This window comes from Benincasa hispida, chromosome 4 (assembly GCF_027475165.1).
Source record: "Benincasa hispida cultivar pf3 chromosome 4, pf3_genome.v1.1, whole genome shotgun sequence".
NCBI classification, from domain to species: Eukaryota; Viridiplantae; Streptophyta; class Magnoliopsida; order Cucurbitales; family Cucurbitaceae; genus Benincasa; species Benincasa hispida.
Window position 1 is genome coordinate 57418447 of NC_143481.1, and position 13809 is coordinate 57432255.

Here is a 13809-nt window from a genome sequence, read left to right on the forward strand (position 1 = left end):
TAACTACTTAATATAAAATTTTATTATTAGTAATAATATTCTAATTAATATATTTATTTTATTATTTTTGGTAATTAAATAAAATTATTAATTATGTTAATTAATGTTTAACAAAAAAATATTCATTTATTTTTATTTTAGTGATTAAATAATTAATTAATATAAAAAATATTAAAGAATGCTAAATTTAATTTATCACTCTTTTACATTTAATTAAGTAGTTATTTAGTTTTTGTTTCTATATAAAAAAAAAAATGGTAAATCAAACATAAATATTTAATTTGGAGATATCCAAACACAAACATTAATTATCTAGATATTTAAATTTCATACATTTAATGTTCATATTCTTGAAACAATATTTGAGATCCAAACGAGTCTTAAATTTTTCTTTAACAAAGATGAAAATCATGATAATATATGGAAAGGAAACAGGAAGCATAGATTTCAAAAGTTTTACTATCACTCTCATTCTCTCTACCATAAGGCATCAAACTTGAATATAAGAGCCTCTCCTCAACAAATAGGACATAACTATTAGCTATAAACTTCATTGTCTATACTTTATATAGAAAATCATTATTAGATTCAACCTTTATCATCTACAATAAATATATAGGTAATAGCAAACAAATTACAAAATCAAGTTTGATTAAGAGTTTTCATTCATATTATTCAAAATTCCCTATTTTTCTCTTGTAATTTTGTTCCAAAAATGATGGGACAAAGAGAGATTCTGTCTATAGATTGTTGTTTGAATTATCACATTGAAACTGATAAAAGGAAAGACTATTCACTTTTGTTAGGTTGATCAGGTAAATAATTCTTAACTACCCTCTCCTTTTTTAGTTTGAAAAGTTGAACTTTGATTAATAAAACTCATCACATGATTTATAGGATAGGAAGCAGAAAAAGAAGAAAAAAAATATATACCTATAAGATGCCAGCTCAAGCAATTAATAAAACTCATTTAATTAGAGTTTCAATTAGTTTCCCATTCCTAACTACTAAACCCTAAATTTTACTATTATTCATTTCATGCCTTCAAGTTTTATATGATTGAAATGTTTTTCTTCAACTACCAATTGTTTAGGTAAAACAATATTATTACTTTTCTACCCCTTATTAGCTGGAAGCTTATAAATATATAAATATAAGAACCAAGAAGGGTTTACCATCCTCTAAATTAAGGATGAAAATAGCTATTGATATGTCCATTAATATTAAGATTAAATATCTACGAATATCGTTGATATCTTTTATGTTCGTAAAATATAAAAATGATATCTATTTAATTCAATATGAATAAAAAAAATACTAATAACAATATCTATAACTTAGTTTCAGAGTGAAAACAACTTGATTATTAACCTAAACAAATTTTCTAAACTTTTCACTTACAGAAATATCCGTTATTTGTAAAATTTAAATTTTGATATGAATATCGATATTTTATTCTTGCTCTAAAGTTAAAATTTCAAATTTTCACTTCGTTAAGATAAAAATATAATATAATTAAAATTAAAAAAAGAACAATAAAAGTATGTACAATTTAAATATTTACTTTTATAATACCATTGAGTTAAATACCTTAATTTAGAAAATAAGGAATTATCTTTTTGGTACTTTTAATTAATGTATGTAAGTTGGATTAGGGAAAATTGCAAAAAAAAAAAAAAAAAAAAAAAAAAAAAACGTTGAAATATGGTTGTAGTTGTAATTACACCCTCAAACTTTCAATATAAAAATTGAGTTCTCAAACTTCTACAAGTGTTAAAATTTGACCCTCAAACTTATAATGATTGTAAAAGTTGGGTATCGAAAAGATAAAAAATGAACCATCAAGCTTATACAATTGTTACATTTCCTAAAATTATGTAAATTTAAGGGTTCAATTTTAACATTTGTATAAGTTTAAGGGTGACTTTTACCATTGAAAACTTGAGGGTATACTTGCAACTACCAAAATATTTTAAGGGTGGTTTTAACCATTTGACTAGAAGATTAATTTGTTAGGGTGGATGTTTCTCAAAATGTAAACTTGTTGGATAATAATTTGTACATCTAATGTCCCCTTTGGTAACCATTTTCTTTTTTGTTTTTGTTTTTGAAAATTAAACCTATACAAACTATTTCCACCTCCAAATTTCTTCATCCGTTATCTACTTTTCACCAATGGTTTAAAAAACCAAGCAACTAAAAAAAGTATCTTTCAAAAAGTTGTTTTTGTTTTTGGAATTTGACTAAGAATTCAATCGTTGTACTTAAGAAATATGCAAATCATTGTAAGAAATATGAATGATATAGGTTTAATTTTAAAATACAATAACAAAAAACTAATGCCCCATTTGGTAACCATTTTGTTTTTTTGTTTTTTTTTTTAAAAATTAAGCTCATGAACATTACTTTCACCTTTAAAGTTTTTTCTTTGTTATCTACCTTTCACTAATGGTTTAAAAAATCAAGTCAAAAATTCAGAACTAAAAAAAGTTGTTTTCAAAAAGTTGTTTTTGTTTTTGAAATTTGGATAAGAATTCAACCATTATACTTAAAAAAAATACAAATCATTGTAAGTAATGTAGATGAAATAGTCTTAATTTTCAAAAACAAAAATTAAAAACCAAATGATTACCAAACGGACCTAAATAATTGATCTTCAAAATTTTCAAAACTCTTTTCTTAGTCCTACAATTTTACATAACATAAAATGCTACCTGCAAATTAAACCCTTTCCTAGAATTTTATTATCTTAATTAATTAAATTTGAAGGTAATCGTAAAATTATTAAAAATATTTATAAAAATAGTAAAATGTTAATATAAATAAACAGTGACATTTTGTTAAATTTGTAAATAAATTGACTAAATTTTAAATATTTGAAAACAGTGCTAAATATTAAATAAAAAAATAATTAATTTTAAATATATAAAAACAAATAAATATTTTAAACAAGTTCTTTTTGACATGTGTCCTTTAGTGCAAAAGAGGGAATGATAGACATAATTATCAAGACTTAACCCTATTCTTTATCTAGAAAACAAAATGGTTATGTAATTATAGAAACTTAATTGTTTAGATTATTTGAAGGAAAAGATGTTCCTCTATGTTATCTTCAGTTTACTGATAAGAAAAGTAAAAGAAAGAAACAATAATGATGAAAACAAAAAAAGTTTGGTTTATAAAAAATCAACCAGTGGCAACAATTGGTGATTGTTTTATTGCATTTGCTTGCAAGGAAAGAAAAGTAACTTCTTATCTTATTTTTATTTTTTTATTTTGTAATGAGAAAAGAAAAGTAACTTATATAAAATACTTTACTTTGTATTGACAATTAATAATACTTTGTGATATTCTACTTTAATTCTCAACTTTCATTAAAAATAATAACATTAATGCAAATGAGATCAAATCATTGATCTTATAATAAATAGGGTAATTATAATCGGTAGCATTTTTAAAAATAATAACCAAGTATAGCATCATTTAAAAAGAAATTACAAATATAGTCAAGCCTATTAGCGATAGACTTCTATCGTTGATAGAATTTTACCGATGATATGGTCTATCACTGATACACTCTTACCAATAATATGGTATATGACTGATAGACTATTTAAATTTGACCATATTTATATATTTTTTTACATTAGATTATAACTGCTAATATTTTGGGTATAATGTCTATATTTGCAACTGTCCCTAATAAATAACCTCCAAATTATATGTTGGAATTGACATATAAATTTTATCTTTTATCTATGAAAATTTTGGTCTTTCACCGAATTTATTAGTTTTAATATATCATTGTATTGTGTTAGATCAATTGTAACATTTTACAAAATTGAATAATTGACATATGTCTTCGATGAAAAAGTTAGAATTTCAAATTTACTACTTCATGAAGGATTCTTTCCTCCATATGACGTTTTGTAACAAAACAAATATAAAAAATTATATATTTTTATTTTCTTGTTTTCTCTCAATTTTTTTATATAAATGCATGTGGTACTTAAGATGTTCTTAGATAAATTTCAAAGATTTAACAATAAGAAGACCTAACACTTAAAATATTAAGTAAGCAAAAATTCAACGACCAAAAATAGAAGTTTCAAAACCAAAACTAGCCATTCTCAATTATCCAACACATTAGTTTTAAACTATGATGTACAGCTATAGATACAACTATACGATACGGATACGATCGGATATGACAATTCGTCAATTTCTAAAAAGCTAAGATACAGATACGTCTAAGGATGCGCCATTTTTTATATATTTTTTTAATATATATATATTTCTAAAAAACGAGGATACTGATACATTGAAGTAACATTTTTTTTTCTTCAAAAAAATCTAGGATATAGATAAATTTAGCATAAAGTTAATAACAATAGCACAAAATAGAATACAAACACTAAAATACAATACAAAAAAAAAAACAATATCTAAGATGTTGAAGTACAATAGTTAATAAAATGCAATAGAAAAATGATTCATATAGCAAAGAAGAAGAAAAATAAGATTAGAAAGAGAAGTATGAAGATAAACGAAGAACTTATTGTTGAAGATATCCAAATGATTTATATTTTGGTGGACTCTGTGGGGACTCAAATGTGAATTTGGAAATTAGATGATTATAGTCTACGGTTTGGTCGTTATTTATTTATTTTTCTTTTAGTTATGGACTCGAGTAGTGAGTTTTTAAATAGGTTGCCAAATTTTAGATTGGGAAAGATTAGATGAGTTACTTGTCTTTTTTCTTTAAAAAAAATGTACACATAGAAATAGATACGTCAAATCGCGTGTCAGATACGTATCTGAAAGTATAGATATAACAAATAGCATGTCAGATACGTATCTGGAAAGTATTTAGAAGTATTGATATCTGATACGTGTCTGATACTAATTTTTTGCCTCATATGAAGTATCCATGCTTCATAGGTTTTAGGTAATTTTCCTCAAAGATCATAGATATGTATGTAAACAAAGTAAAATAAAATTCAGTATTATGCCTCATAATTTAGAACCCTCATAATTTCAAATTGATTTCAAAATATTTGAACTTAATCACTAAAATTTGATTAAACATCAACAATCATTTAAAAAAAAAAAACCTCTTATATTTCTTCCATCATTTACTAACCTAAACCCTAATCCAATGAACTTAATACAATTAGTCAAATAATCCTTAAAAAAAAAAAAAAAGAAAAAAAAAGCTCGTCACTATACAATAAATTAAAATTTGTCGATAGGATAATAATAATATCGTTTTGTAAAGTCAATTCGAAACTAAATTGAAATTAGATCTGAACTATAGAAACCAGACGTGTAATTTTAACCTTTTTAAAAGGGTTATTTGTTGAAAGTGAATGAGTGGTGATTTGTTGGCAGAACATTTAAATATACCCATGGATAGAGAAAGAAAAATAGGGCTGAATTTTATTTATACATTCCATTATTATTATTATTATCATCATCATCATCATCATCATCATATGTTGGAAGGGATAGATGCCTTACGGAACAGCTTCCTCTAAGATAGCTGGAAGAGATGCCCTTACCCCCCCACCACTATGCCCCCACCTTCTCTTTGTATTTACAGCCTAACAGCTACTTCCACCACTCTCTCTCCTCTCCTATATATATATATATATATATATATTTGCACATATAATTTTAATTATAAGGCCATGAATATATTTGGATAGGATAGAATAATGAAATCTAGTAACAAACACCCATAATGTTTTTACAACTCAATCACATGACACAATGTGATTTTGTAGTTGAAAATTTATGTCCACTTTTTCATCAGGGTTGAACTACTTCTTTTAGTCCGTTTGGTTCGTAAATATTATTTCATGAATATGAATATTAAATATATAAGATTTAAATATTTGAATTTCAAAAATTTGTATTTAAATATTTAAGATGATTAATATTCTAGAAGTTAAATATATTTGTTTGATTTAATTTTTTTTCAATAAAAACCAAAATTAAATTTTTAGTTAAACTAGATGTAAGAGAAAATAATAAATTTAATTAAATATTATTTAATATATTGTTATATTAAATATTTTTTTATTCCTAAAATTTTAATTTTGGTTCATTTTAGTTTTATTAAATCCAAAAAAGTCACTTTTTTAAAATGCAAGGATCAAATTAAACATCTTAAAAATATAAAGACGAAAAATGAACCAAAGTTAAAATTACAAGGTTTAAAAGTGAACATTTTGAAAGTATAAAAACAAAAATGAACTAAAATTTAAAACTCCAAAGACCAAAGTAGTAATTAAACCTACTATTTAATACATCCTTAAATTAAGGAAATTAATTATTTAACTACTTAAAATAAAAATAAATGAATATTTGTATATTCAACATTAATTACACTTAATTAAATTATTTAATCTAATATATACATATAAATTAATTAGAATATTAATAAATAATCATAAAACTCTATGTTAAATAGTTAGCAACATAATGGTAAATATATTAATTGAAACTAAGTTTCAATAAGATATTTATATATAATAGTTAATTATATTATATTTTTACTGTTCATCTTAGAAGTATAAAATTTCTCAGTAGGAAGGGTATTAGAATATTCATGTTCGATGGATTTTGAAACTCCACGAATAATAATATTTTTTGTTTTAGAAAGGACTTGCAAAATGAAAAAAAAAAAAAAAAAAATGGCTCCGATACCTAAGTCAGTAATAGAATTATAAAACGAAGAAAAGGTCAGAAATTTTCAATTACCTTTGATGGAGCTATAGTATACTTAAAGTGGATTTGATCTAGAATTTATCTTAAATCTACTAGGATTATGATACGAGATTTTCCTAATTCTAAGTACGATCAAAATTTATTTTATTTTTTATTATCTCATATTATCCTACTACGCTAAAATTTACTCCTCAACACTATTAAACAAACAAAGATATTAAATGTTAATTTGAAATTTAATGGCAAAAAGTATGAAATAAAGAGGCCATGAATTTTTGTTTTAGATGAGAATTTTATCTAAAAACAATTGGAAGTAGATGGAATTCAAACCACAAACTTCGTAATTTTTAATATACTCGGATGCCAATTGAACTATACATTATTTTGAATCAAAATTTAAAAATGTGATCGTGTAGTTAAGAATATAATATGATTATTAGATGAGGTACGATCAAGTTGAAACTTTATTGTTATATTTATATAATACCCTTTCTCTTTTATCTCTTTTTACTCTTTCTTTTCCATATTGGTATTGTTTTTGTTATTATAAGCATCCACAAAGGTGGAACAAACCATACTGGATCTCACACACCCACTTCCAAACTTGTAATCATCATGTTTGCTTGTTATTATTATTATTTTTCTCCTCATCTACACTTTTTCCATTAAGGTTTGAATTTTACTTTTAACTAATTTTAATTTTTTTTCCCAATATTTTAAGATATTTAATTATGTAATTGAGCCATGTTTTCTCATACAAAAAATTTACTATTAAATTTGAAGTGGAGATAAATGAAAATTTATTCAATTATAAATGTTTTAATTTTTTTGTAATTTTATAATTTCTCAATATTTCATTGATAATTTTTTCGACGTTTTTCGTAAAATTCAGATCTTAATATCGACATTTTAAATCTTGATTACAATAAATTTAGTAAACCTTTATTACAATAAATTTAGTATGAGTTTTGAAAGTAAGATTTTTTTTTTCTTTTTGATTTGAAGTATTTTAGATATACATCATTTTAGATAAAGTACTTAAATTTACCTTTTTTGAAAAATAAATATAAAATAAATGTTTCACTTAAAAATAAAACTGCCCTCAAAGTACAATTTTAACCCTAATTGAGTATGTAGGTATGGTTAAATTTTGATGATGAAGTAAGGTTGCATCAAAAGTATTTTTACCAAAAAAAAAACAGAGAGAGAGAGAGAGATTAATATAATAAATTTTATATATGCTAAAGAAGATTTCACATTAAACCCAACAAAATTAAAAACATCCAATTGGTCTCTGTCACATGAAGCATCAAGGGTTTGGAACCTTATAGTTGGGTAACTCTTGAAAAAAAAAAAATAAATAAATAAAAATTTACCCCACTATGTGACATACCATGGTCCACCTTACCAGTGGAGATAAAGAGAGATAGAGATAAATATTTAAAAAAAAAAAAGAATTAAATATAAATTTTCAAGTTTTTGTTAATAATAAATATTCAAAAGCTTCAAGTTGTCAAGTTGATCTTTAGAAGCCTTTAGGAAGAGAAAAATAAAATAATATCCCATAATAAAAGTTGGGCATAAATGCTGAATCTGAGGTTGATATCCTTTACTTGCATCATAATTTGAAGCCCAATTATTCATTAATTTTCAATAAAATACAAGTAAACCTCGAGAATTTAAATCGAGAAAAAAAAAACTAATTTAGTACTTCATTCTTAAATCGCTACAAAAAAAATTAGGGGAAAGGTAGCTTTTTAATTATTGAGGTCGACGAAAATGTCTAAATTTTAATTTTACCGAAGTGCCAATTGATATGTCTAAAATAATTTTAAAAATATTTAAATAAAAAAATAAACATTTTATGCATCTTAAATTAGCTTATTATATTTAATTTAGTGACATTTTTGTTATTTAACTTTTTAGGTTTCTTCTAAAATATGATGTAAATGTCGATTCAACTCGATATTAATTCCATAAAAATGTAGATATATCGTTAGAAATATCAAATATCGACTAAAACATTAATACCAAAGCAAAAACACTATTTTTTTTATTGCTTCAAAATAATTTTCATACTTAACGGACCAACATCAATTCTACTAGTGAGAAATGAACCATATATAAATTTATTATTTAGCTGTATCAACTTGAATATATATCAACCCTAAATATACTAGGGTTTGTTTGGTAATATTTGGATTTTTGTTTTTTATTTTCTCCTTTTTAATAAGATAGAAACTACAATGATAACTATTATTTATTTTCTTATTTTTTATTAAAAATAATATATATATATATATGATACAATCCTACTTGGGCAACAATTTCTTATTTCTAATTATCTGTATTCTTAAATTAAAAGTTTTAATACTTTACTTACAAATAAGTTTTAAAACTATATATCTAAAAATTTTATATTAATATTAATTTTTAGATATATACTAATGCCATTACACTTTCATTTATGTTTTGAAAAACAAATGTTTTATCGTTGTTTCTAAAATTTTTACACAATTGTAGATGAAAAACAAGAAATGACGTCGTCGAATGTTGTTTGTATTTTTTATAAACGAGAAACGAGAAATAGGAATAACGTTCATTATCGATTCGTTGTAGTGGAAGGTTGAAATTATCTAATAACAACATAATTACTTGAATTAATATAAGCATAAAAAAGAAAAAAGGAAGCACATATGGTAAGAAAAGGGATATAAAAAATGAAAGAGAGATTTGGAGAAAAAGAGGAAGGTTTAAGATGGAGACAAAAGGTTTAGTTCACATGGGGTTGGGCATGTGATGTGAATGTCACTTACATTTTCTGTCTGTCTACCATGTGGATTAACCTCTTATTCATCTGGCACCAGCTCACCCACCCCACCAAGTTGATTCTCTCTCTTATTTCATCTCTTTTTTTTTTTCTTCTCTTCTCTTTCCTTTTATCGGACTGTTGCAAATATAGCAATCACATCTAAAATATTAACCGATATAATATAATACAAAAAAATTTATAAATATAGTAAAATTTAGATATAGTTCTTGAAATCTATTAATGATATAATCAATCATTGATAGGAGTCAATTACTGATTGCGTCTATCAGTGATAGACTTTGCTATATTTACAATCCTTTTAAAATGTTATTATACACGTAATTATTAATCTTAAAAATATTACTAATTGTAATTACCTTATATTTTTCTTTCAATCAAAATTTCGTCATTTTTTTTGTTATTTTCTTTTGGCAAATTGCTTTGAACCTAAAAAACATCTAGGTTGGCATTGGCACCACAAATTCCCAATGACCCCACAAGTAAAAAAAAAAAAAAAAAACGTTGGATAGAGTGTGGATGATGAAATTTTATTGAGTATGATTTCCGCAATACAAATCCTTCAAATTACTAGTACATTGATTCGAAAGGATGTTATGATCTTATTAGCTAGTTTGAACAATACGAATATTGATTTGAAAAAAGGTGAATTTGAATTTGAGTAAACTATCTTACATTATTTAATTGGGAGTAAGGTAAAATTTTGTTTTAGATTATTTTTTTTAGTACGGTTGGAGTAGGAGGATTCGAATTGTGGATCCGTGATTTTCAACACATTTAGAAGCCTCTTAGATTGTTTTATAATTAATCCTTTTAATTAGATATTAAATATTGTATTGTTTATTTATATATATAGTCCAACTATCAATGGCATGACATCACGTGTGTGAAAACAAGAATCCCCTTAAATGTTAAGGTTAATTCTGCAGTCAGAAATTCACAAGCCATTATAATGATTGTTCATTTTTTTAATTGCATAAGCAACCGTGTGGCACTATAGAAGTTATATTTGTATTTTGTAATTAGTTTTTTTTTTCTAATAATTTAAACTTGTTTATTGATATTTTTTTATTGTTCATAGTGTCTATGTTAATTTGAGGGGGAAAAGGAGTTTATAACCTGGTTTTTTTGTTTTTGAAATTCAATTAAACTTTTAAAGGTTACTTTCAAAAGTAAAAAAAATATGGAACAACTTTATCTTTTCAAAAAAGTTTAATAGTAGGACGTTGAAATTATTATCAAACAAGTCATAATTTAGAATCTATTTGATAGCATTGTCGATTTTAATTTTATTAATTTTTTAAATGAGTAGAACTAAAAATATGTTTATAAATACTTCCATTTCTGTTTTTGTGAAAAAAATATATCATATATATTTAAGATAAGGGAAACTATTTACACAAAATAACAAAATTTTAATATTCTTTTTATAGAGATTGATAGAGGTGATAGAAGTCTAATAGTGTGTATCGGTGTTCTTTTATATTCTTATAAATGATTTGATATTTTTTCTATCTGTGAAAATTTCCCTAGACTAAAATAAATACAAATCTATTATAAAGAGATTATACAATTTAATACGATTTTAAGCCCCAAGGAAAAAGAATAATAAAGTTAAAATGGCATTTTTTTATTCTTCTACTTTGATACTTGTTCAAATTTAGTTCATGTACTTTCAATAATGAGTTTAGGTCACGTTTACACTGGTTGAAAAATAATCCATCAATGGTAATGTAAAAAGTGGTACTGACTTGATTATTTATTGATTACTTTCAATAATGAATTTGTTGTTGTTTAATTACTTATTTTCCATTATCGTAATAAGATATGAGGCTCGTCTTGAAATTTGTAATAAAATCCTGTAATTTGATTGAGGATTAAAAGATGTTCAATCTAATTGATATTGAAAATTATGTGAGACCCCACTACCTTTACTGTTACTGTTATAGGTATAGTTACTATAACAGTAGAAATTATGAATTTGTCACCTTTATTGTTACCTTTACTGTTATCATTACTGTTACCGTTAGAGTCAAACAGTAGCAATCAAATTGAGTTTGTGATTCAGGCCTATTACGATTCATCCATCATTAAAATCTCATACTTATTACATAAATTTTCATCATGGTTCGGTCTATGTGACTTTAGTATATTCTACTAGTTTATTGTTGAATTTTTCGAAGACTTTTTATCGGACACAATTTTCACTATAAATTTAGAAAATATACTCATATGGTATATTTTCTTGCATGAAAATTATTAATATTATTTAACTCATTTTAATAACAATTAACTCTGGTTGACTAAATTTAAGATTTATTAAAAGTACAGAGACTAAATTTAGATATTTGAAAGTATAGAGACTAAGATGAAAAAAATGTCAAAATATATATACCAAAATGATATTTCCACCAAAATAATGATAATGATAATTTTTATCCATAGAATGTCGTTCAAATTTGATCTACACTGTTGTTTCTGACTCTAACCAATTCATGTTAAAGAATGTTGGCTTACATGAGATAGTCTAAATTAGACTAATTTGTAAATTATTTAACATACTTTGTCAGTTAAATTTTTCAATGATCATTAATGTATTGCACAACATGATATATGTACGTATAATTTTTGTCAATTTGGTAATCAAACATTTAGCTTAAAATTGAGTATATTCATATTAATTTAATTCAATAATAATTTTTTTTGTTTTTCATTAGCCAGTCATACACACAACTAAAACTAAAAAAAAAAAAAAAAAAAAAAAAAAAAAAAAAGAGAGAGAGAGAGAGAGAGAAGGAAAAAATAATAATAATAAAATATTTTATTAATTTATTTATTTAATTAAAATTGAAAATCTCAAGGAGTTGAGAAAAAATCATAGAGATTTAAAAAGTAAATAATAGTTGTTAATTTTTTTAAGAGAAAGAAAGATAAAAAATCAATAAAAGGGAAAAAAAAAAGCAAAAGCAAAATGAAAAATGAAAAGGATATGAATATTAAAATATATATTAAAAAAAAAAAAGGAGAAGAGAAAATTTAGGAATGAAGAGAGATGAAGGAGAGAATGGAATAAAAAACTACATTTTTTTAGTTTCTTAAATTCGATCTCATTTTCTTAAACACTTTTTTTTTTAATTTAAAAACAAGAATGATATATATATATATATATATATATATATATATATATGTTTCTTGAAAAATGAAAACCAAAATTAAACCGAAAACAAGAAATAGGAATCTTATCAAATAGAACTTTAATTGTCCACTTTTTTTTTTTTTTTTTTTGTAATTTTGAAAAGATTTTTGAAACATAATTTTATTGCGGTGTAATTTTGAAATGGCTAGAATTACTTTTGAAATAGTTTTTCTTCTGAAATAGTTAAAATCGTTTTTGTCATTTTCAAAATTAGTGTGAAATACGTTTTTAATCCTTCATGACTAAGTTTGATGATATAAAAAATGCATTTAAAAATATAAAATTAAAAATTAAATTAATTTTGAATGATTAAAAATATGTTCTTTTAGTGATTTTAAAAATGATCATAGTGATTTTGACGATTTTAAAATTACTCCCAAACATGCATTTATCAATCAAGTAATTTTCTCAAATTCACATAGGAGGTGATACTAAATTTTTCAGGGTGGTTTGTAAGTTGTTTTCTTTATAAAAAGACTATTATTTGATATTAAAAAACTTTCTCCACCACTTTAGTTATATTTCGTCCTAAATTTTTTAGAAAAAATATATTTTTTCTTTTTTAAAATTTGTGTCCAATTTTATCTTTATTTCTGTATGTTTGCCTCTAATTTTATTCTTTTTTCTTTTAAAAAAATATTTTCTCTCACTTTTTCTCTCTCCAATAGTTTTTTTAACTTTCTATTTTTTTTTTCTCTCTTTCTCTAATTTGTTTGCTCTTGATTTGATTCTAACCCTATATCTTTGGGTCGTTAATACATTCATATTCATTTGAGCTATGCTCACTGTTCTTAAAATTATTTGTCCCTCACTTTTTAGTTTCTCTTTAAAGTTATTCTCCATAAATTTTTGTTATTCTCCTCAAATATTTATCTCTGTAACTTTATTTCTCTATCTTTGAATCTCTAGTGTCTCAATTAAACCCCTCTCTCTATATTTTCCTTTGTCTCTAACATCATTTCCTCTTTGAAAAATTTCTCTAGCTCTCTATTTTCTCTCTCTTAAACTTATATCTAAAATGTAATTTTTTAATAGTAATTTGATAATTCTA